Source organism: Bos javanicus, chromosome X (genome assembly GCF_032452875.1).
Source record: "Bos javanicus breed banteng chromosome X, ARS-OSU_banteng_1.0, whole genome shotgun sequence".
Lineage (NCBI taxonomy): Eukaryota > Metazoa > Chordata > Mammalia > Artiodactyla > Bovidae > Bos > Bos javanicus.
In genome coordinates this window covers 62206327-62229383 of record NC_083897.1, presented here as the reverse complement: position 1 = coordinate 62229383, position 23057 = coordinate 62206327, and the positions used below count along the sequence as shown (strand labels likewise).

The window sequence follows — 23057 nt, the reverse complement described above, 5'->3', positions numbered from 1 at the left end:
AGTGAGCCTCCACAAGCTTTGATCTGAGTAACTGTCTCCTGGCCAGTCCACTCTAGAGCATGTAGCTCCTGGACATGGACAGAGAACTGTATATTGGTTACTGAAACCTCTGCAGCCACCACTACTGCTGCCACAAAGATGGAGTCATAAATAGGAAGGAGTACATCTTTACAGCTTGCTGTGAGCCACGCCACTACCTAGGAAAGCATTCTTAATAAAGAATTCCATACTAGAGAGAGCAGCTCAAAGGTGTTGAGGAACATTCGATGGGAAAGAAGGAAATGTGGCCACCCAGTTTCAAAACCACATCTCAGCAGTGGAGAGAAATAAAATGGCCTATTACCACATGGCATGTCTGAGCAGAGGTAGAGTGGCCATTGGGCAGGAATGTTGCAAAGGAGGCTTAACATCTATTATAAGCTGGACTATCATCTCAAGGGCTCTTCCAATCCTGTGATTTTGCAATGTGTATATCAGGTGTAGGGCATGATATGATGAGAAAAGTCTGAGAGCAGAGTTCTCATGTTGACTTCATCCCTCAACTGTGATGTAGTGTGTTATAGTGTTAATTGCTCAGTCATATCTGACTCTGCGACCCTGTGGACTGTAGCCTGCCAGGCTCCTCTGTCCATGGAATTCTCCAGCCAGAATAGAGGAGTGGTTTGCCACTCCCTTCTCCAGGGGATCTTCCTGACCCAGGGATCAAACCCAGGTCTTTTGCATTGCAGGCAGATTCTTTGCCATCTGAGCCACCAGGGAAGCCCCAACTGTTATGTGGCCTTAGGCAAATTACTCAACTTCTTCATAGTTTAACCTCTTACCATTGAAAAGCAAAAGGATAATGCTAAATAATCTCACAGGGATGCTCTAAAGAAACGAAAAGTATTTTTAAATTATTAAAAAACTACATTACAAAACCACATTAAATAGGTATGGTGTCTGACCCTAAATGGTTTAGCAGAGAGGCAAGAATACAAAGCCCCAGTATATATAAAAACCACAGCGGAGTTCACTGATAACTCCACAGGGAGTGATCCCAATGATGCATTTCTAGGGAAAAAAAAAAAAAACCCTCTGGAGTTCTGGTGGATATCTGTTTGGCTGTGGTCCACTTAATCATAGAATCCTCAGGATTAAAGGCAACACAGTGGCAATCTAGTCATTCTTTTGTTACTGCAACCAATCCAAGGCATAGTAACCGCTAGGCTCCAAAAGAGTTAAACATCCCTATGTTAATTTGATGGAACAGAACCATGGCAAGGTCTGAAAGAAGTCCCAGCACAATTCTGTGCAAGTGTCAGTTGCCCCAAATTCTCAAATATGTGTCTGGGGCCTCCAGGGAGTCTCGAGTTTACGAACAAATGGTGTTATGAGACCACAGATAAAGGAGAGTTTGCTGGAAGCTAAGCCTCCTCCTTGCATACCTGATCACCTTTGCTGCTCTTTTCTGACAGTAGACAAACAATCCTCTAGGTCTATGGAGCCCTCCAAGAGCTGGGTCCTGTTTCCTCCCAACTGGAAATTGGGGGTAGAATCAGCAAGCATCTGTGAACCTTGAACACTACCACTCTTGCAACTTTTCATCACTCTAAGATTCTCATTCCCTGTTGACTGAATATGAAAGAGAACATTTAGCAGTAGCAAATTTAGTTTGGAACACTGTCCTTTCTAAGGCTTCCTTTCCATTAGCCCTGGCCTGTATTCCTGAAAAAGTGCTACAGAGTAAAAGACTTCATTGAAACACTAAGGTAATTCGGTTATGTGTGTCTTTCAAAGAGTGGGAAATGTTTGGCAAATGTTTGAAAGGTCATCCTTCCGTGGAAAATATCTTTGACTTTCCAAGTTTCATATTTGGGGCATGTTTGACTTCAGGAAAATAAGGACAAGACAGCTGATGTTTTCCTAATTCAGCAGTGAGCAGCATACAGCTCACTCTTCTCGAGGGAAGATAACAGCCCACACTCAGCCTGTGCGCATACTTGGGAGAAAGAGAGGCAAGAGGCAGTAGCAGTAGGATTAGAAACCCAAAGTAGGGACTTCCCTGGCAATCCAGTGGTTAAGACTCCCCTTTCCAATGCAGGGCTTGCAGGTTCAGTCCCTGGTCAGAGAACTAATATTCTACATGCCAAGTGGCTAAAACACCAAAACCTAAAACAAGCAATATTATAACGAATTCAATAAAGACTTTAAAAATCATCCACATCAAAAAAATCTTTTAAAAAAGGAACTCAAAGTAGCTCTCCCTTCTCCCATTTCCAGCTGGAGGCAACCAGGCTCCTGCTCCTTCTTTTTAACACTTGGTCTGTTCTGATAAGAACAAAAGGCATTCCACTTGAGAATACACAATTGACAATGCAGCTCCCAGTTCAAAGCAAAACAATTCAAAGAAATGTCTGAAAGAGGGAGAAATTATGGTGGGGGGTGGCATTTTTCTTAAGTTTTTTCCTCTCAAAATGTAATAGAGGGAAACTATACAAGTAAACGCACTACGTTGTATGGGCATTAGTCTTTGCTCATCAAAGACTGTATTTGGAAAACACTTCCTTGCAATTGATGATGTTCACATGCTAGATATAGGTTCAATCACAAAATGATCTAAGCTACTTTTCCTGTCAATTGAAAGTTATGTATTTTTTAAAAAGATGCCCCATTTATTATAATGACCCGGGAACTTATTCCTGGCCATTGAATACTGAAAAATCAACTGCTCGTTATGAAGTGTGCTATTAAGGTGCCTGTTTTTCTGCTAAAGAAGAAAGACTTCTTAGTGAGATGTCTGTGCTAGTTGATCTTAAGCTTCTTGGCACTGTCTGGTCTCAAGTTTCTTTTTCTCAAAGGCTTCCCAACTCTAGTCAAGCCCTTTTGCAGAGCAAGAGGCTCCTTGTTGCATGGGTGTCTCTTAGAGAAACCACTCAGAAATTCCAAGTAGAGAGTTCAAGAAGAAAGAACTTAAACACAAAGTCCCTGCAAGGTGCCTCTAGCAGTGTCAACCAATAAAATATGTTTCCTGCCATGATTGGTCATGGTAGATGTCTCATATTTGCCCAAAACGTCCATAACTCATAGAGTTTGCATTCTGATGATAACCAAGGGAACTGTCTTACTTCCATGAGGTGCATGTGCCTTGACTCCTTTTTAGTGGGATTGAAAATAACCTAATAATAGCACCATACCATGGAAAGGTCATCTCCATGATGACCTGCCCAGTTTCCTGCCACTGTAGCCATTCAGTACAGCCACCCCCAGATGAAGACCCTTCATTCTCATGGGGTGACTCTTCTAGTACTAGCTCTGGGACTAATCCTGTTCCTAGTCACAGGGACTCTCAGAACTGGAGGCCAGCAGCACAGCACTTCAGTATCCAGTCAGCCAAGCTGCTGGTCCCCTCTGAGTCTTGCATTTTGGTAGTTATGCCTAAACCCCTGCCTTGCTGCCTTGTATCCAAGCCCCTGCTTTACATTCTAGTGTAATGGTTCTAAATTTTGCACCCCAGGGGAATCATTTGGAAATGTCTAGAGATGTTTTTGGTTGTCACACCTCTGGAAGGGAGTGCTATCTGTATTAAGCAGGTAGAGATCAGAAATAATGTTAAACACCCTACAATGAACAGGATAGTCCCCCACAACAACAACAATAACAACAAAAAATCAGCTGGGCCAAAATATCAAGAGTGCCAAGGTTGAGATAGCCTAGACTAATTCCAGCAACTTGAGTCCCTGTCTTATATCCTGCCCAGCATCCCTATTCAGTTTGCTAGACCTCTACCAACCACCTGCTATCTAGACCTCTGTACATCCATCTTCTCCAGATACTGTGTTCTACCCACATATTAAGAAACTTCTCTCTTATCCACTAGCAGCATATCTTAGCTGATTCTGATGCCAGAAAGCCATAATTCCACCTGACCACTTGAGTCCATACCACATGCTTGTTAATAAACCCAAGATCTGGATCCAAAGTGCTTGGATAAAAGTCCTGGCTCCTCCATTTGGTAGTGGCGTAGCCTTAGACAAGTTACTTTACCTTTCTGAGCCTCAGTTTTCTTATCTATAAAATACAAACAGTGGCATTTCCTACCTCATACATGAGATTCTTATTGTTATTCAGTCACTGGACTCTTTGCAACCCCATGGACTGCAGCACACCAGGCCTCCCTGTCCCTCACCATCTCCCAAAGTTTGCCCAAGTTCATGTTCATTGCATTGGTGATGCCATCCAGTCATCTCATCCTCTGGTGCCCACTTCTCTTTCTACCCTCAACCTTTTCCAGCATCAGGGACTTTTCTAATCAGTCATCTATGTGCATCAGATGACCAACTTGATGTTTCTCCTACCTATGTTGACCAACTTGATGACCATATTGGAACTTTAGCTTCAGTGCCAATCATTCCAGTAAATATTCAGGGTTGATCTCCCTTAAGATTGACTGGTTTGATCTTGCTATCCAATGGACTTTGAGGAGTCTTCTCCAGCACCACAGTTCAGAGGCATCAATTCTTTAGCGTTCTGCCTTCTTTACAGTCCAGCTCTCACAACCATACTTGACCACTAGGAAGACCATAGCATTGACTATATGGGCCTTTGTTGGTAATGTCTCTGCTTTTCAACACACTGTCTAGGTTTATTATCACTTTCCTGCCAAGAAGCAATCATCTTCTGATTTCATAGCTGTAGTCACCATCTGCAGTGAATTTGGAGCCCAAGAAGAGGAAATCTGTCACTACTTCCACTCTTTCCCCTTCTATTTGCCATGCAGTAATGGGGCCAGATGCCATGATCTTAGTGTTTTTTTTTTTTTAATATTTAGTCTTAAAGCAATTGTTTCACTCTCCTCCTTCACCCTCATCAAGAGGCTCTTTAGTTCCTCTTTACTTTCTGCCATTAGAGTGGTATCATCCATATATCTGATGTTGTTGATGTTTCTCCTGCCTATCTTGATTCACTTCAGTTCAGTTCAGTTCAGTTGCTCAGTCGTGTCCGACTCTTTGCAACCCCATGGACCGCAGAACACCAGGATTCCTTGTTCATCACCAACTCCTGGAGCCTACTCAAACTCATGTCCATTGTGTTGGTGATACAATCCACTATCTCATCCTCTGTCGTCCCCTTCTCCTCCTGCCTTCAATCTTTCCAAGCATCAGGATCTTTTCAAATGAGTCAGTTCTTCACATCAGGTGGCCAAAGTATTGGAGTTTCAGCTTCAGCATCAGTCCTTCCAATGAATATTCAGGACTGATTTCCTTTAGGACTGACTGGTTTAATCTCCTTGCAGTCCAAGGACTCTTCTCCAAAACCACAGTTCAAAAGTGTCAGTTCTTTGGCACTCAGCTTTCTTTACAGTCCAATTCTCACATCCATACATGACTACTGGAAAATCTATAGCTTTGACTACACATACCTTTGTTGGCAAAGTAACGTCTCTGCTTTTTAATACGCTGTCTAGGTTTGTCACAGCTTTTCTTCCAAGGAGCAAGCATCTTTTAATTTCATGGCTACAGTCACCATCTGCAGTGATCTCGGAGCCCCCCCAAAATAAAGTCTCTCACTGTTTCCATTGTTTCTCCATCTATTTGCCATGAAGTGACAGGACTGGATGCCATGATCTTAGTTTTTTGAATGTTGAATTTTAATCCAACTTTTTCATTCTCCTCTTTCACTTTCATCAAGACGCTCTTCAGTTCCCCTTCACTTTCTACCATAAGGGTGGTGTCATCTGCATATCTGAGGTTATTGATATTTCTCCTGGCAATCTTGATTCCAGCTTGTAATTCATCCAGCACAGCATTTCACATGATGTACTCTGCATGTAAGTTAAATAAGCAGGGTGATAATATACAGGCAGATGTACTCTTTTCCCAATTTAGAACCAGTCCATGTCCAGTTCAAAATGTTGCTTTTTGACCTGCATACAGATTTCTCAGGAGGCAGGTTAGGCAGTCTGGTATTTCCATCTCTTTAAGAATTTTCCAGTTTGTTGTGATCTACACAGTCAAAGTCTTTGGTATAATCAATAAAGCAGAAGTAGATGATTTTCTGGAATTATCTTGATTTTTCTATGATCCAACAGATGTTGGCAATTTGATCTCTGGTTCCTTGGCCTTTTCTAAAACCAGCTTGAACATCTGGAAGTTCTTGGTTCATGTACTGTTGAAGCCTCAGTTGGAGAATTTTGAGCATTACTTTGCTAGCATACGAAATGAGTCCAATTGTGCCATAGATTGAACATTCTTTGGCATTGCTCTTCTTTGGGATTGGAATGAAAACTGACATTTTCCAGTCCTGTGGCCACTGTTTGAGTTTTCCAAATTTGCTGGCATACAGCACTTTCACAGCATCATCTTTTGTGATTTGAAATAGCTCAGCTGGAATCCCATCACCTCCATTAGCTGTGTTCATAGTAATACTTCCTAAGGCCCACTTGACTTCGCACTCCAGGATGTCTGGCTCTAGATGAGTGATCACATCATCGTGATTATCTGGGTCATGAAGATCTTTTTTGTATAGTTCTTCTGAGTATTCTTGCCACTGCTTCTTAATCTCTTCTGCTTCTGTTAGGTCCATAACATTTCTGTCCTTTATTGTGCCCATCTTTGCATGAAATGTTCCCTTGGTATCTCTAATTTTCTTGAAGCGATCTCTAGTCTTTCTCATTCTATTCTTTTCCTCTATTTCTTTGCATTGATCACTGGGGAAGCCTTTCTTATCTCTCCTTGCTATTCTTTGGAACTCTGTATTCAAATGGGTATATCTTTCCTTTTCTCCTTAACCTTTAGCTTCTCTTCTTTTCTCAACTATTTGTAAGGCCTCCTCAGACAACCCTTTTGCCTTTTTGAATTTCTTTTTCTTGGGTGTTGTCTTCATCACTGCCTCCTGTACAATGTCACGAACCTCCATCCATAGTTCTTCAGGCACAGTATCAGATCTAATCCCTTGAATCTGTCACTTCTACTGTATAATTGTAAGGGATTTGATTTAGGCCATACCTGAATGGTCTAGTGGTTTTCCCTACTTTCTTCAATTTAAGTCTGGATTTGGCAATAAGGAGTTCATGATTTGAGCCAGTCTGCTCTGGGTCTTATTTTTCTGACTGTATAGAGATTCTCCATCTTTGGCTGCAAGAAATATAATCAATTTGATGTTGGTGTTGACCATCTGGTGATGTCCAAGTGTAGAGTCTTCTCTTTTGTTGTTAGAAGAGCGTGTTTGCTATGACCAGTGTGTTCTCTTGGCAAAACTCTGTTAGCCTTTGCCCTGCTTCATTTTGTACTCCAAGGCCAAAGTTGCCTGTTATTCCAGGTATCTCTTGACTTCCTCCTTTTGCATTCCAGTCCCCTATGATGAAAAGGACGTCTTTTTTGGTGTTAGTTCTAGAAGGTCTTGTAGGTTTTCATAGAACCATTCAACTTCAGCTTCTTCAGCATTAGTGGTTGGGGCATAGACTTGGATTACTGTGATATTGAATGGTTTTCCTTGGAAACGAACAGAGATCATTCTGTAGTTTTTGAGATTGCATCCAAGTACTGCATTTCAGACTCTTGTTGACCATGATGGCTACTCCATTTCTTCTAAGGGATTCCTGCCCACAGTAGTAGATATAATGGTCATCTGAGTTAAATTCACCCATTTCAGTCCATTTTAGTTTGCTGATTCCTAGAATGTCGACGTTCACTCTTGCCATCTCCTGTTTGACCACTTCCAATTTCCCTTGATTCATGGACCTAACATCCCAGGTTCCTATGCAATAATGCTCTTTACAGTATCGGACCTTGCTTCTATCACCAGTCACATCCACAGCTGGGTATTGTTTTTGCTTTGGCTCCATCCCTTCATTCTTTTTGGAGTTATTTCTCCACTCTTTTCCAGTAGCATATTGGGCACCTACTGACCTGAGGAGTTCATCTTTCAGTGTCCTATCTTTTTGCCTTTTCATACTATTCATGGGGTTCTCAAGGCAAGAATACTGAAGTGGTTTGTCATTCCCTTCTCCATTGGACCACGTTTTGTCAGAACTCTCCACCATGAGCCAACCGTTGTGCGTGGCCCTACATGGCATGGCTCATAGTTTCATTGAATTAGACAAAGCTGTGGTCCATGTGGTCAGTTTTATTAGTTTTCTGATTGTGGCTTTCATTCTGTCCACAATCTGATGGATAAGGATAAGAGGCTTATGGAAGCTTCCTGATGGGAAAGACTGACTGTGGGGGAACCTGGTCTTGTTCTGATGGGAAGGGACATGATCAGTAAATCTTTAATCCAACTTTTTGTTGATGGGTGGGGCTGTGTTCCCTTCCTGTTGTTTTACCTGAGACCAAACTATGGTGGAGGTAATGAAGATAATGGCGACCTCCTTCAAAAGGTCCCAAGCATGCACTGTTGCACTCAGTGCCCCCAACCCTGCAGCAGACCACTGCCTACCCACACCTCATCCAGAGACTCCTAGAAACTCACAGGCAAGTCTGAGTCAGTCTCCTGTGGGATTTCTGTTCCTTTCTCCTAGGTCCTGGTGTGCACAAGATTTTGTTTGTTCCCTCCAAGAGTCTGCTTCCCCAGTCCTGTGTAAGTTCTGTAATGAAATCCCACTGGGCTCCAAAGTCAAATTCTCTGGACGTTCTCAGTCCCTTTTCCAGATCCCCAGGTTGGGAAATCTGTTGTGGGTCCTAGAACTTTCTTAACAGTGCAAGAATTTATTTGGTATAATTGTTCTGCAGTTTATGGGTTGTCTGCTTGGCGGCTCTATGGTGGGATTGATGGTGACCTCTTCCAAGGGCCCTTATGCCACACCCAAGTCTGCAGCACCCAGAGCCCCTGCCCCTTCGGCAGGCCACTGCTGACTCATAGCTCTGAAGGAAACACTCAAACACTCAAAGGCAGGTCTGGCTCAGTCTTTGTCGGGTATCTGGGTCCTGGTGCACACAAGGTTTTGTTTGAGCCCTCCGAGCTTCTCTGGCAAGTATGGGGTTTGATTCTAATCCAGTTTCACCCTTCCTACTGTCTTGCTGGGGCTTCTCCTTTGCCCTTGGACGTGGGGTATCTTTTTTTGGTGAGATCAAACATTCTCTTGTCAGAGGCAAGTTGCAATTTTGGAGTTCTCGCAGGAGAAGTTGAGCACACATCCTTCTACTCTGCCATCTTGAGACATATCTTGATTCCAGCTTGTAACTCATCCAGCCCAGCATTTCTCATGGACTCAGCATATAGGTTAAGCAAACAAGGTGACAGCAGACAGCTCTGTCATATTCCTTTCTCAATCTTGAACCAATGAGTTATTCCGTACAGGGTTCTAACTCTTGCCAAAATCAAATTGATTACATTCTTTGTAGCCAAAGATGGAGAAGCTGTATATAGTCAGCAAAAACAATATCTGCAGCTGCCTGTGGCTCAGATCATCAGCTTCTCATAGCAAAAATCAGGCTTAAAGTAAAGAAAACCAAGAAAAACACTAGGCCAGACAGATATGACAAATCAAATCCTGTATGAATTTGCAGCAGAGGTAACAAATAGATTCAAGGGACTAGATCTAGATAACAGTGTTCTTGAAGAACTATGGACAGAGGTCTGTAATACTTTACAGGAGGCAGTAAATAAAACCATCCCAAAGAAAAAGAAAAGCAAGAAGTCAAAGTGGTTATCTGAGGGGGCTTTATAAATAGAAGAAGAATGAAGAGAATTGAAAAGCAAGGGAGAGAGGGAAAATACATCCAATTAAATGCCGAGGTTCAGAGAATATCTGGAAGAGACAAGAAGGCCTTCTTCAATGAACACTGTTTAATAATAGAAGAAGACAACAAAAGGGGGAAGACTAGAGATCTCTTTGGGAAAATTGGAAACATCAAGGGAACATTCTGCCCAAAGATGGGCACAATGAAGTATAAAAATGGTAGAAACCTAGCAGACGCATAAGAGATTAAGAAGAGATGGAAAGAAAACAAGAGATAATACATGTCAAATGCTTGGCAAAGTTCCTAGCACGTTTTAAATTATTTGGCAAATGTTAACTATTACCCACTGCTAAAGCATCTCTAGAGACTTCAGTGGGGCTCTCTTGTACAGTGATTATCAACCTCCTAGAGCAGCACTATCCAACAGTACTTTCTGCCATGATGGAAATGTTTTCTATCTATACCATCCAATAAGGTAGCCATCATATGGCTAGGGAGTAGTTGAAATGTAGACACACAGAGTGACTAAGGAATTGAATTTTTAAATATCATTTAACTTTAATCATAAAATAAATTTTAAAAATAAAATAAATGTTTAAAACAAATAACCAAATGGGGAATTTCCTGGTGATCTAGTGGCTGATTCTATGCTCCCAATGCAGGGGCCCTGGGTTTGATCCCTAGGCAGGGAACTAGATCCCACATGCCACAATTAAGAGTTCACACGCAGCAATGAAAAGATCCTGCATGCTGCAACCAAGACTTGGCAAAGCCAAATGAACAAATGAATAGTTTTAATAAATAAATACAAATGAAATAATCAAATATGGTTATTAGTTCTCATAATACAGAATTCTAGACCTGCTCAAAATTAATACTTCACCAAAAATTCAATATCAATACGTTCTCCTGGGGAAAGGAAGGGCATTCCTACTCCTTCCCTTCCCGAGGTTGAGAATCATTGTCCTAGTGGGTCAGTGTACTGATGGGATTGTGTCACAATTCTCAGGTAGAAGACAAGCCTAAGACAGGCACGACTAACTCTAGCTACTTCTGTCTCTCCTTGCTCCAGTCTACCCACTGCCAAACAAGCCTCATACCCCCAGGGGACATTTGGCAATGTCTGGAGATATTTTTGGTTGTGAAAACTGTGGAAAGGGAGAGCCTATAGGTGCTGCTAAACATGATACAGTGCACAGGTTAGCACCCCACAGTAAAGAATTATCTGGCCCCAAAAGTTGAGAAACTCTGCCCTGGAAGGATTCTTAAACAATCTTAGACAAGGAAGCATCTGTCCTGCTCTTTGTTGTTCAGTCACTCAGTCATGTCCGACTCTTTGTGACCCCATGGACTACAGCATGCCAGGCTTCCCTGTCCTTCACTATCTCCTAGAGTTTGCTCAAACTCATGTTCATTGAGTTGGTGATGCCATCCAACCACCTCATCCTCTGCCACCCCCTTACAAGCCTTCAAATGCAGAGGGTCTCTAACCTCCCTGAATAATTCAGTACAATTTTTACACTACCCCCAGTTTACTCCCTTTAAATCATCTGGAAGGAAACAGTTCCTTTCCAAATTTGGGATCGAATTTTTTAAGACAACAACTTTTCAATCTGGAAAAAAAATGCAAAGAAGAGAAATCTCTAAGATGATGCAGGCTCCATAGAAGGAGAACTAGCTCTAGTTCACCAATGGCTAGGATATCTGCAAGAAGAGTCTTTGAAACTGCCCAAGTTTTAAGATGAATGATAGGTTATGATTTCCACAGACTGTAATAAAGTAGCTGACCTCATTACCCCCAAAAGATGGTACAGTGTAAAAACTAAAGGCATTCTAAAAAGGATTTAAATTTAGGTGTGTATACAGCTTCCAAAATCATAAGGACTATTTAGAAGAGCCAGAAATATTAGGACCATGCTTCTTTGAAGTCGATAGCATAGAAGAAACTCATGTTCTCCCCCAGCCACACTTCCTGAGCCTCAGAGACAGAAATATGGGCTATGAGGCCCACAGGCCAGAGCCAGTCACTGGGCTAGAGCTTATATTTTATATTTCAGGGCCCCTAAAATTTCTCCGTGCTGCAATTTAGGTACATTTTCTCATGTGTTGTCTTCAGGAGAAAAGTTGAAAATCCAATTTGGTCGTTCCAGAAAGCCAAACTGGAAAATTCAGATCATAAAACAATTTTCCTTCTCCTAACTCTGAGCTTGGGAAAACTCTAAAGAGCCTACATAATGATCCCCTACTTTTCACTGCCCTTTGTCTGACTATTCACCAAGTGCCCCTATGTAGCAGCAATCAGCAGGACCAGACATGCAAAATTCAGGCCTGGAGGAGAAGGGATCAACAGAGGATGAGATGGTTGGATGGCATCACCAACTCAATGGACATGAATTTGAGCAAGTTCCAGGAGTTGGTGATGGACAGAGAGGCCTGGCATGCTACAGTCCATGGGGTCACAAAGAGTCAGACACGACTGAGTGACTGAACTGAACTGAACTGATAGATGATTTAGCCCTATCTGGAAATTTGGAAAATGGAAGATAGTTGATGACATTATACAGTTTCCTTTGCTGAAAAGATCAAGGATACTCATGTAAAGAAAAATTAACTCCCTCCCTCCTCAGGGACTATGCTCACAGTTTAAATAGCTGTTGAGTAGTAGTAGTCTACTTCTGGAGGCTGGTGCCAGCCACTTGGCTTGCCAAGGGTATGGATAACTGAGAGAAGCAGGAAGGTGAGGCTCAATAACTGCTTTATGAATATGACCCAATCTCCACCCTCAAGCCTCATCCTACAGTCATATAACCCTTCAGTCTGACACTTGCATATGAGCTGAGCAACTTTAAAGCAAAACAACATTTGGCATGTGTATGGAGCATGACATGAAAATGATGATCAGCAAAGGGAATACTTGACATTGTTTAATTCTGGTTCTAGATTTCTGGTCTGGTTTTCTTTATACCTTTTTAAAAGGTCTCTCACTTACTACTAGCTGACGTTACGTCATTTTCTTTATTCAGGCTTATGTCACTCAGCTTTTGAGAATAATGGTGATAATTACCCTTTTCTAACTTTCCTTTAACACTCTGAGAACCAACTGAGCTTAATTTTTGTCACTCAAGCTCTTCTAGACCTAAACTGAGACTCATGGTAATACCTATCAATTTTCAATTTATGGCAATGAACATAGTTTCAATTGAAAAATATGAACTTTCAATGGACTATGGCTATGAGCTACTTAAAACAGAGTTTCTCAATTCCTCTTTTTACATGAAAGATCCTCTTTTTGTTCCTTCTGATTTTGTGTTGCTGGAAAATGTGCTCCTAGCAAGATTGTTACCCACTAGAAAAAATATACAATAATAAGACTTCATTTTTATTGAATCCCACAATAGATTTGATGTCAGTCTGGTCACCCTAGCCCGCACATGGTCCTGTGCCCTGGTTGGATCACAAGGTTTCTGCATGTGGGTTCTTAGCCCTTTCCATAAATCTTTATTGAACTCCCCCTAGTCATGTGATGAACAATGACATGGAAAACTGCAAACCAGCTTGCAGCATCCTCTTTCCAGTAAAGCCATCTACAAGAGAAATTTAACTTAAAAATTACATGATGACCTATACAAAAAAAAAAAAAAGAATCAAGAACAATAGCTTTCTTAAAATGTTTTCTATTTCAAGTTCCACCAGGGGGCTACCTGCAAAGCTAACTACACTCAAACTGGCACATTGGGGCTCCATTCCTCTGTGTAGCCCTATAGACACAAGGGCCAGAACTTTAATTCTGACATTTTTCCACCCCCATAATAACCCATATCCTCATGTATAAGTATAACTGATTCACTTTGCTGTAGAGCAGAAACTAACACAACATTGTAAAGCAACTAAACCCAAATTTAAAAAATAATATTCCATATCCTCTGGTTTACTTGATTTTCAAACCATTACATCTTTTTCACAATTTTTTACATATCTTAACTGTATAAATGCTGAAGCTGAAGCTCCAATACTTTGGCCACCTGATGCAAAGAGCCGACTTATTGGAAAAGATCCTGATTCTCAGGAAGACTGAGGGCTTGAGGAGAAGAGGGTGACAGAGGATAAGATGGTTAGATAACATCACCTACTCAATGGACATTAGTTTGAGCAAACTCCAGGAGATAGTGAAGGACAGGGAACTCTGGCGTGCTGTAGTTCATGGGGTCAAAAGAGTAGGACACAACTTAGCGACTGAACAACAACAAACCTTGAGCAGTACTATATGATGTTTACCTGGGTTTAAGGTAGAACACTGGGCTTCCCAGGTGGTGCTAGTGGTAAAGAACCTGCCTGCCAATGCAGGAGACATAAGAGACTTGAGTCCAATCCCTGGGTCAGGAAGATCCCCTGGAGGAGGGCATGGAAACTCACTCCAGTATTCTTGCCTGGAGAATCCCATGGACAGAGGAGCCTGGCAGGCTACAGTCCATAGGGTCACAAAGAGTTGGACACAACTGAAGTGACCTAGCACATACACAAGGTAGAACATTAGTTGACGAGTTTAATCAATATCCAATGAAACCTGCAATTTTATGTGTCTGAATATGCAGTGTTGGGATTGTAGATTTCTTTATTGATGTAATAAATAGTTGGTGTTTTGCTGGTTGGAGGTCAAGTAGTATAATAGTTAACAATACAGGCTTTGGAGCCAAACTGCCTGTGTTCAAGTTCTGGTCACCCTTCTTCCTAGATATGTGACCTTGGACAAGGTACTTAGCTTATCCAAGGCTGAGTTTCCTCAGGTGTAAAATGAGGATAATTATTACACCTATAGCATAGAGTCATGCATGCATGTTGTTGCTCAGTCCAGTCCAACTCTGTGCAACCCTTTGGATTGCAACCAACCAGGCTCTTCTGTCCATAGGATTTTCCAGGCAAGAATACTGGAGAAGGTTGCCATGCCCTCCTCCATGGAATCTTCCTGACCCAGGGATGGAACCTGCGTCATGTCTCTTGCATTGGCAGGCGGGTTCTTTACCACTAGTGCCACCTGGGAACCCCACAGCATAGAGCCATGGTGAGGACTAAATGAGATACTACAGCATGGTGCCTAGCATATGGAAGTACTGAGTAACCAATAGCCATTAGAATTTATCTAAATTAAAAAAAAAAAAAGAATTTATCTAAATTTAGCCATTTAGAATAATCAGGCTAATGCTGGCCATTGTTATATACATTATTTATTTTTTACATATAAATATTGACTTTCTAAAAAACATCAGTTGCATTCTGTGATATTGTACCCAAATAAGTTTTGTCCATTTTAGCCTTCCAATCTATATACACTTTGGCCTTGAAATCAGCTGAGATGATCCAGCAAATTCCGATTATAATGGTTCTGTTTTTAGCACAGTCTGGGAAACAAATTGTTTCCCATCTGATGCCAATGGCTGCTCCAAAGTAGCCCATGCATCACCATTACTTAGCTAACTGACCTTGTAGGTACAGCAGAGTGGGCAGCTGGTAATGTGACGTGATTAGATGCTAGTGTTCTTCATTTCTGAGTTCTACAGGGAAATGAAATTCATTTTCAACAGTCTCTTGGACTGAAAAAGACTGAACATTGATTTTTAACTGGCATATCAGGGTGAGGAGAAGGAGACCTAGCAGGTGGAAGAGAGGTATTGCAGTTTCACTAAATCCTGGCACAGATGGGAGATTCATTTCCAACATGATGCTATCAGGCCAGCAGTATGAGGAAGTGCCAATTTGAGAGGTTCAGCCTATGACCAGACAGCACTGTGGGTATGAATGAGGTGGCTCCTGATAAGGGTCTGCCCATTAATTACAAATGGGGGGTTTAATTTCAGAAGCCTATGATAAACTCCAGCAAGGGCTCGTGCTTAAAGCTGGTAACAATAGGAATCAGAAATTCCAATTAGCAGATTGTGTCCAGTGATGAGGTTAATGGAAATGAATGTATCATTTGGATCCCTTGAGAACAATAACCTTGCAAAAGTCCTAGCCAGTCCTGGGAGTGGGTAAAGTAGAGCATCAGCTGTTCCTCTGTTGTGTCCTCTGGCAATGGAATTTAGCTGGAAATATAAAGAAGCTGGCTTTTTCTCAGTGTGCACTGTACTGCAAGTGTTTTGTGTGATGAGCTCTGAGCCAAGTGACTCTGTCTCATGCTCATTAATCCAGAAGGGTCCTAGACTGTAACACCAGCTTCTCAACCGGACGACCTAGGGCAAATCCAGGAGCAAACTCATTAGGGCCTGAAGGTAAAGCCCCAGGGAGATGCAGGCAATGTAACTGCTTTAGTGGCCATGCCCTAAGCCCACATCATTACAAATTTTAAAAATTCAATCCAGTCAGTTCATGTACCAGGTTTCATTAGAAATACAGTTGTAGATAATATGAACCAAATCTAATTTATTGGTGTGTTAATTTCCTTCTTCTTTCTCCCCCCACCCCTGCCCTTCTTCACTTTGTTTAAAAAGAAAAAAAAAACATGATTTTTAATGGGAAGCTTAAGATCATTCAGTATAATTTTGGAGTTCAAAGCGAAGGCAAAACTTGATAAGAATAAAATTCAATTTTCCACCTAACCTCAATCTGAACACAAAATGGCTGTTAAAGGATAATTTAAAAATAAAAAAAGTTAAATCATGATCCTCATACAAATGTAAAGGTAACACAAGTGAACACATGTCTAAGATTTTATTTAACTCATTAATTAGTGAGGAAACCAGGAAGTCAGAAGTCTGCAAACTATGCCCTGCAAGATAAATCCAGCCTGTCAACTGTTTTGTGAGTTAATTTTATGGAGTACAGCCACACCCATTAATTTGCATATTGCCTTTGGTTGCTCTCTTACTACAGTGGTAGAGTTGTAAGGTCCACAGACCCCAATGTATTTACTATCTGGTTTTTTACTGGAAAAGTTTGCTAACCCCGGATATAAGCCATTGGGAATGCTGAAAGAAATTTATGAACAGATGCAAAGAAATTTGCATATAGATGTACAGGTCAGTTACATTTTGCCAGGCAGAAATTATTTTCATTAAAATTTGCAGAATTGTAAAATAAGTCAAAAACAACACAGATAATCCAGAAAATATAGTAGACCTGGGCTATTAGGTCAGTTATATAAACAGAAACTCAAGACTAGGGATTTAGGGAGAAATCTTGTTTTATGAACAGGTAGAGAAGAAGTTGGAAATCAGAAACTATCCAAAAAGGGAAAGTACCCTAGTGCAGAGCCTTAAAGATTGGCAATTGGAATGGAGGAGGCCGAGGTTGGTTACTTGGAAACTTTCTTAGGCCTGGTTGCTCTGGAAACTGGGGCAGGGCTGAAACTTGGGGAAGACCAATGGGTCCAGGTGTAAATGAGCCAAGGTGGGCAGAGGTTAACCCCCACACTCTTGGTTTCAACTACTGTTATAGGCTGAAAACTGTCACATCTGCATTTTCAGCCCTGACCTTTTTCCTTCAACATTCATGCTAGAGTTATACAATTCCCTGAAACTCTCCCAATAAGTATTTCATACTCAACATGTCTAAAATTGAACTTTCCTTAAACCTTAAACCTGTCTTTCCTCCTGTATTCACTATCTCCAATGGTGACATCACGATTCAATCAGGCATGCAGTGCTGAACCTGACATCCTTTATTTCTGCTCCCTGCAGTATTACCTGATACATCCAATGAATGTCTTAAAATCTCTTCTATCTCTGGAATCACTGTCTAGTTTAAGATCTTGCCATCTTTTCACCTGGTCTGTGGATATCTTTTAACTAGTCTTATCTTTCTGAAACTTATCCAATGATTTGCTGGAGCTGGCTTATACCAGCTGGTAAGGATTGGTTGTGTGCATCTCTCCCAACTATCTTCCAGGATGTCATATTGGTAGCTTGAAATTGGCCACAGTGGGAGTATTTACACCACAAAAACTGGCAAACACTATAAATCAAGATTTTTTAAAGTGGAAAGCTACTTGTTAAATATTTATCAGCACACATACCTCTGCCAATTCCCCACAATTTAGCCAAACTGATCTTTGTAAAACACTTGTTCAACCATGCTACTTTCCTGATTAAAACTCTTCAATGGCTCCCTATGGTCAATAGATCATATTAAGTTCCTTCTCATAGCATATGAGGCCTTTTATTATCTGGCCCTGGTCTAAATGTCTAGCATTCTCTCCCATCCCTCCTTAGTCTCACAACTTCTCTGCTAGCTTAAAGGTCACACACTGGCTCACTCTGGCCTAAATTGCCTCATACATGTATTTTGTTTGGCCTGCACACTATCTTTAACTTTTTTGAGCCAACATTGAAGACTGTAGGAAAAGCTACCTCCAGATCCACATTTCTACTTCTCTTGAAAAATTACAACACCAGCCCTTCATTCATGCATATGGGAGCAAGGAATGGAGAGGCAGATGCCCCCTTTGAGAGGGCACATGCTCCACAGCTCACCCGTTTCTACCATTCACTCACGCAAATTATGCATCTGCACCCTCACTTAGCTCTTAATTCTGTTACCTGTTATCTCTTTGGCCCTTGTTGCAGACCATATTACAAAGTCCTGATTATTATCAGAAACCTCTGATCCTAATTATAGACTCTCTCTTTACATGGTTGTCCTGGTGATAATCCATGGTACCTGCACAGTCTAGAGAGGGATGAGTAGCAGAATGAGAAGATGCAGAGCGGGGAAGAGGAGTAGAAATCTGTAGTCTTTGGGTCAGAGGCTCCATCTTAGAGTAATAGCATTGTAAAAATGACAAGCAGGGATTGTCCTAGGTGTTTGTAACCTCAGGGTATTCATATAGAAAGTCATAGACTCATCCATATAGAGCCTATCTACTTATCTTCCTTAGAGTCTTAAAATGTCTTCCTTCTTAGCTGAACATAGAAAGAAAAGACCCAAGGACACTAGCTCACATTGATTCCAATTGTGGGAGCCAGGCTTGTAAACAAAAGTCGGCTTCTTAATTTGAGAATAGGACACTGAGTTTCCTTTTAGCTGAGTGCCTGCTGTATGTCTAATACTGTTCTAGATGCTATGGGGAAAACAAGAGCAGACTAAGACAGCTCTGCCTTTGGAGACCTCACAACCTTATTGAGGAACCAAAAAATACATATAGGAAATATAGACAAATATAAGCCCGCCTCAGAAGAGTGCTATCTTGGATGTAACCTAGTGCCCACAACATCTGGGTGGTCAATGAGGGATGGGATCAAGTTAAGGGGAAGATCTATGGAAGAAGTCAGGGCTTACAATGGCCCTTCACTGGCAGAGAAGTGGGGATCCACACAGGGGATCCCTCAAGGATATACATACAGAGAGCAACGAATAAGGTGGGTGTGGCAATCTGGGAATGATAGGGCTGACTGGAGGAGAAAAGGCAATCTTGGTAGGAGGACATGGTTAGCCACTGAAGACCAGTTCCTTTTGAAAAACTTTACTCTCTGTTGTTTTGTACCCAGAAAGACAAATGGATAATCAGAGGCTCCTTGTTGAGCACCCAGTCAACGACAATGGATTCAGATGGCTCTGGAAAGCACGTCATACTCTAGGCATAGCAACCTTTCAGCTCCATGACACAAATGGGGCTAAGCATTATCCACAAGTACCATTCTGTGTCTTGGACACGTGTGTCAGCATTGACATAGAGGAGAAGGGAAAAGAGTTAGAAAAGAAAGAGCAAGGAAGTGGGTAGAGGGAGTGAACAGGAAGAACATCGTGAGAAGGAATAGACTCATACCTCCAGTCTAACCCAGGGAATTCTGTGCTGCCAGTCATCTTCCCTCCACCCCCCATCTCTAGCCTTGAGATCATGACAGAGATTAAGAAATGCCCCTGTGTACCAAGGAGGGACAGATTCTGGGTCTGAGCTCCTTTCTTCCCAGGCAGTCTATGATACATGGCTCACTTGTCATCTGGCCCAATTCTAGGCTTTATGCCAGTTGTTGTGTTTACGTTCATTACTAGGCCCACTCAGACCTACTTCTGCCTTAGCCTGCAGGCTTATGTTAATTTCTGAGATTATTCTTTCCTGTGTCCAATTTACTTTATGAGTCAGTTGCTCACTTCCTGCTATCTTGTTGGTAGCTGCTCCCTCTAAATGTTTAACAATGTTTACTTGCTGCTCCATCCAAGCAATTGATGACCAATGTGCAGCCACTTCTCTACTATTCAAAGGCTGATGCAACCACCCCATGAAGGAAACAGATTCCTGGCAAACTTCTCCACCATTTTTCTCCCACTCCCAGGTTTCTGGCCATTGCCCTGTTTGGGAAAGCCTCATCCAAGGTGGGAAGGAGGCAAAGATGATGAAAATTACAACTCATCCTTTTGTCAGTTTGCCAGCAACCATGGGTTTCCAAAATTATTTTTAAGAGTCAAAAGAAACTAGCAATTAAAATAGTATTTGTCTATTCTATGAGAATCTCCATTATCCACATTCTTTTGTTCTCCGCAGTTAAACTGAGTATTTGGAGCTTTGCTTTTTAAAAAAAAATGTATTCAGATCAATATTTTACAGTCTCCTGGAATTTTATCCATGCTTTGCATCCTCAGAACCTCCACCCCTCCATGAAATGTTCTCAGACTATTCCAGCCCTCCTCATGATCTAGATCCAGATTCTACAACACTGAGACTCTTCTGTTGGGTGTAGCATATCCCAAAAGGCACATTTTCAAGTTGAAAGATTCTTTTTTTAATTCATTGATTTGGATCTGTACACTCACCCAGAAGTATATGATCATGAATACCCAAAGAACCCCATGCCTTTCACCTATAGCTGCTATTTACACCAAGCCTCACATAATGGACATACCAATTTTATCAGATCTCTTTTTGCTATTGGTAACTCATCCTTCAGATGGTAAAGAATCTGCCTGCAATGTAGGAGGCCCAGGTTCAATCCCTGGGTTGGGAAAATGCCCTGGAGAAGGGAATGGCAACCCACTCCAGTATTCTTGCCTGAAAAATTCCATGGACAGAGGAGCCTGGAGGGCTACAGTCCATGGGGTAGCAAAGAATCAGACACGACTGAGCGGCTTTCACTTTCATCCCATCCCTCCAGCCTAGAGGTCCTCATTTACAGAGTAATTCTCCCTGATAATAACAGATTCTCTCTATTTTGCTGGGGTCTACAGGAAGCTGGAGGATTACTGTCTGGCCTTGGTCTTTGTCCACTCAAGTTACAAAGTCAGGGTCACAATTTGGGAATGTCTTCTCTTCAGCCCCCAGGGCTTGATTTAGTGACATAATCTTTAAGATCACTGGTTGTCTTTAACCTTTCAAACAAATATTTCTGCAGTCTCTACTGCTCATTTGGAATGAACACATACTCCTACTTACCAATATATGTAAGTCTGATCTACCTAACCAAGTTCCAAGAAAAATGTCCTTCACTTCTCTGTGCATGCATGTGCCGGGGTCCAGCCCCGGTGGATCCAGGGAATTCGAAGCAGGGACGGCGTCGGTGAACTGGATACAATAGCTTTAATTAAATATTAATCAGAGATATAAAGAGTAATAGAATAAGGATAGCTCAGCAGGAATATTCAGTGGAGAAAAGAGGCTGAATAACTTGGTTTACGTGGAAAGCTAATAAAATTCCAAGGCAAGGAATTTACGTCACCTACGTAGGCCACAGGTGTCCTCCCATTCTCCTGAAGGAGAGGAGACACTAAGGCCTCCCTGGTCAGATCTTAGAAGCCCAGGCATAATTAGTAAGCTTGATGAGCCTCCACGCTCCAGATGGGAATTCAGCCAGAAGGTGAGAGAAAGAACGACATGGGGAGACCAAGTTTCAGTGAACAAGGCCCACACTTTATTTTCTAAAGTAGTTTTTATACCTTAAGTTGTGCATAGAGTATAATTGGGGAAGGGGTAGAGTCAGCAGTAAGCCAGGCTTTCTTCCTGCAAACTTATCATATGCAAAATTTAGGTGATTTACATCATCTTCTGGCCAAGAGGCCTGTTAACATTTTATGACCCTTTCTTCAGAAAACTTATTTTTCTCTAAAGGTGATTATTCTAAAGTCAGGCACCACCCTCCGAAAGCATTAGATAAAGTTGTATTCCTATAGGGCAAAGGTGTGGTGGGCTATAACAAGAAAAAGAATTAACTCAAGGGTCCAAGGTTACAAACATTAAAGCTACTACTTACATTTATATACACTAATTATATTAATCAATACACTGCCAGGGACACAGTAGGTAAGGGATATGGAAATTTAGCAGCAAACATTGGCCCAACAAGTGAAAAACCCTTCACCAATACAATTTCTAATCAATCTTTTACCTGTTTAAAGAAATCTGTATTTAGACAGTTTAGAACATCTCAATACCTCTCACGGCTGGGAGGCTGTGAACAATCACATGTGGCCAGAAGAACCTGTTCAGGCAGGCTAGAGGACTTCCAAAGGAGTTTGTAGGTTGAAACACTCTTGTCACACCCAGGAACTTTATCAACTGGAGCTGTAAGTTAACTTTTTCAGAGAGAGGTGGTGGGGGACAGCCTCCTATAAAGTCAGAGGTGTAGGTGAGAGCACAAAGCAGTAAAGTAGGCAGACTCTGGTTTTGGGGGTAGGTGCTCGAGGATTTCCAGGGGGACTCCTGAGGCTCGGTCCCACCTTTGCATATGCTGGGCCTCCTTCCTCATGACCTTTGCCACGGGCAGAGTTCCTCACGATGGCTCCCGGCATGCATGTGTATGCTAAATCACATCAGTCGTGTCAGACTCTTTGTGACTCCATGGACTGTAGCCCACCAGGCTCCTCTGTCCATGAGATTCTCCAGGCAAGAATATTGGAGTGTGTTGCCATGCCCTCCTCCATGGGATCTTCCCAACCCAGGAATCGAACCCACGTCTCTTACATCTCCTGCACTGGCAGGTGGCTTCTTTACCACTAGTGCCACCTGGGAAGCCCCACATCTCTCATTGTGCCTAAGACAGAACTGGCATATTTTAAGAGCCATATTGTCTGAGGTTGAATCCTGGCTCTGCATGTAAAGCTGAATAACCTTCTTTAAACTCTGTGTGCCTCAAATTCTTCATTTGGGGAGAATATTTACCTTATAAGGTCGTTGTGTTGTGGGGGTTAAATGAGTAAATATATCCAAAGTATGCCTGGCATGTGTGTGTGTGTTAGTCACTCAGTTGTGTCCAACTCTTTGTGATGCTATGGACTGTAGCCCGCCAAGCTCATCTGTCTGTAGAATTCTATAGACAAGAATACTGGAGTGGGTTGCCATTCCCTTCTCCTGGGGATCTTCTAGCCCAGGGATCAAACCCAGGTCTCCTGCATTACAGGCAGATTCTTTACCATCTGAGCCACCAGGTAAGGATTTTACAACTAGCTATTATAAGAAGAACTGTCCGAAAAACTGGTGAC

At 41.9% G+C, this 23057-nt stretch overlaps 1 protein-coding gene across 1 annotated transcript in view; it reads left to right on the top strand.

Annotated features, from left to right (window-relative positions):
• TRPC5 (transient receptor potential cation channel subfamily C member 5) overlaps positions 1-23057 on the top strand; it is a 347720-nt gene that overhangs the window by 179465 nt on the left and 145198 nt on the right. The window lies entirely within an intron of this gene.